Source organism: Lissotriton helveticus, chromosome 1_2 (genome assembly GCF_964261635.1).
Source record: "Lissotriton helveticus chromosome 1_2, aLisHel1.1, whole genome shotgun sequence".
In the NCBI taxonomy this organism is placed as follows: Eukaryota; Metazoa; Chordata; class Amphibia; order Caudata; family Salamandridae; genus Lissotriton; species Lissotriton helveticus.
Genome location: NC_136058.1, coordinates 445,926,271 through 445,929,357, shown reverse-complemented (window position 1 = coordinate 445,929,357; position 3,087 = coordinate 445,926,271). Strand labels below are relative to the sequence as shown.

General features: G+C 51.1%; 1 protein-coding gene across 2 annotated transcripts in view; it reads right to left on the bottom strand.

The window, feature by feature from the left end:
• Nucleotides 1–3,087, bottom strand: part of LOC144807694 (uncharacterized) — a 162,845-nt gene that overhangs the window by 111,599 nt on the left and 48,159 nt on the right. The gene's annotated exons all lie outside the window — the stretch shown is intronic.

Here is a 3,087-nt window from a genome sequence, read left to right as displayed (position 1 = left end):
CGTCCGAATCCTCCTCATTAGCCCCATAGTCAAAAAGCTCCACAGAAAGATTTGGAGATGGTTGAATTGGCAATAGATCCAAAGAAGAGTTCCTACGTTGGAGTAGGGAAACATCCGTCGTTCCTGAAGGTGGCAAAAGTGTTGCTGAAGATTTCAAGGGGGCTAGAGAGATTAAAGCTGAAGGTGGAACCAAGGATGCTGCCGCCGACTCAGCGGTCGACGATGAAGAGTGTGGTTGAAGTTCCGTAAGGAAAAGCTTCTGTGCTGTCGACGGGGCAACGGTCGACGAGACAACCGCCGATGAGGCAACCATCGACGAGGCACTCATCAACGACGAGGCAACCTTCGACGACGAGACATCTGTCGACGAAGCCGGTAGAGCCTTGAGAGCCATCGACCGTCTCGTCGACGAGGAGGCATCCGTCGACGACTGACCAGAGACAGTCCGCTTTTTCAACGACGACAAAGTGAGGGAGGTGGCAGACAAGCGAGGCTTCACCGACACCATGACAAACATCGAAGGAGAGGACGCCGATGACAATCATTGTAGGTTGAGGAGAAGAGAAGGTGGAAGTTTTCGTTGTAGTAGGGGCAACGGAAGTCTTTGTCAACGACGAACCAATTTGTTTTGGCAAATTTGTCTCAGGAAGAGACTTAGACGCCTGAGACTTAGAGGCAATTCTCAGAAGCATAGAGGGCATAAGTAGTCCCTTAGAAGGAGCAGGAGCCCTTTTTGAGGAAGAAGTCTGGCCTTCATTAGTAGAGGTGTGGTCTTTCTTGAGCACCTTAGCCTTAGCAGATACCATCTCTGCCTCACTAGCCCTCTTCTTAGAGATGACAGTCCTGAGCGAGGAATCACTCTTAACATCTGATAAGGATTATCCTTGGTCTTGAGTTTCTGTAACCACAGAAGTAGACGTCCCTCTCTGTCTCTTAAAGTCTTTTGAGGAAAAGTCCTGTAGATTTTACAATCTCTCACCTGATGTTCAGGGTGGAGGCAGTAGATACACTTTTGGTGGGGGTCTTCGGAATGAAGCCGGAGTTTCCCACAAGACTCATAGTGTCTGATGAAAGACCTCTTTGTAGTAGACCATGGGTACTCACAAACTTTCTCTCGGGGGCCAAATTTACAGTGTGGTTTGTGTCCGAGGGCCGCACCGGTGGGGGCGGGGTCAGTGGGGGAGGGGGCGGGCCTAGAGCAAAAAAAACAAAAACTGCGACCAAGAGGTTGAACACAGGTCCCTGCAGCAGACGCCTTCGTCCACTGAGCTACCCGGCATACACACCTCTCTCTCTCTCTCTCTCTCTAGCTCTCTCTCTCTCTCTAGCTCTCTCTCTCTCTCTCTCTCTCTAGCTCTCTCTCTGCCTCCTTCCCTCTAGCTCTCTCTCTCTGCCTCCCTCCCTCTCTCTGCCTCCCTCCCTCCTTCCCTCTCTCTGCCTCCCTCCCTCCTTCCCTCTCTCTGCCTCCCTCCCTCCTTCCCTCTCTCTCTGCCTCCCGGTCTCCCTCGGTCTCACTCACTCTGACTGTCTCACTCCCTCTCTCCTTCCCTCTCCCTCCCTCTTCCTCCCTCTTCCTTCCCTCTCCTTTCCTCTCCTTCCCTCCCTCACATTCACACCCTTCCCTTCCCCTCACTCCCCTTCCCCCTTTTCCCCCTCTCCCTCCCTCACTCCCCTTCCCTTTCCCTCACTCCCTCCCCTTCCCTCTCTCCCTCCCTCACTCCCCTTCCCTCTCTCTCTCTCCCTCCCTCACTCCCCTTCCCTCTCTCTCTCCCTCCCTCCCTCACTCCCCTTCCCTCTCTCTCTCCCTCACCTCACTCCCCTTCCATCTCTCCCTCCCTCCCTCCCCTTCCCTCCCTCACTCCCCTTCCCTCACTCCCTCACTCCCCTTCCCTCACCCCCTTCCCTCCCCTTCCCTCACTCCCTTCCCTCACTCCCTCCCCTCTCTCCCTTCCTCCCCTTCCCTCTCTCCCTCTGTGGTAAATAAATAAATAATACCTCTATTTTTGGATGAATAAATGAATAACAGATAGCTCAATAAATAAGAGTCAAGATTCGAGGTAGTAGGAGTTTTGCAGGTTTAATACAGCATAAGGACAGGAACAGGATGACCTGCACAGGAATAGGATGGCAGGGCCCGACAGCGTTGTCGGGGTCAGGATCTAGGATGAGCGCTCTAAGGATAACTTTTTAATAACAGTACATGAGCATATATACATAACGCAAACACATAGCATTACATTGCAATAGGCGTAGCAGTGGGTGGAGCAAAAGGCGTGACGCGTAGCAGTCGCGAAAGATAAGGGTGAAAATGGGTGTAACAGGGCGTATACATGGACATGTGATGCAAACGTAACAGAATATGTCATGAATGGGGCGGAAACCATGGAGGGGGCTACCTAAGGAGCCGGGACCTCTAACCTGGTGGCGCGCGCAAACTGGCAATGACGTGTTACTAGGAGAAGCTGGGGGCTATGAACTCTGTGCTAGGAGCAGAGACTGAAGTCTGGAGAGTCAGGGCGACATGTACCTAAACAGTATCTAGTATCTGATGTTTAGAGAACATGTTGATATAAACTATAAGTCAAGAGGGGAAAGGCTAACTTGATTCTAAGACTGGAGCATGCATTATTCTACATGTAGTGCGTGATGAAGAATATTAAATAACCATTAAATGCAGTATTTCTCTTACATGGAGACGTAAAAGCTAGACAATGACGGAAACTATTGATGCGATTCAGTAGCTTTAAGAATGCAGAGGAGGAGGACTGAACTGATAACTGGAATCATAACATACTCTTGGCAGACTCAGAGGCAGAGCCAGGCTGAACCGGGCACTGCGAGGCAGGAAGTAAGTGAAGGGTCGAGGATACAGGTGGGGGCTGTATCGCTCCTCAGCGAGAGCTCAGGAGACAGGAGCTGAATCTGATGTCCGGGCCCTTTTGAGGCCTAGAAACGGGGACTTTACAATGAAATAACGTGCACACTGAGAAACGTGGCAACGTAGCTTTACATGGGCCTGATATTCGTAGTATTCACGAGAACTGGAAACTGGCATACTAGAGGTGGACACAACTGTAATTGCGTCTT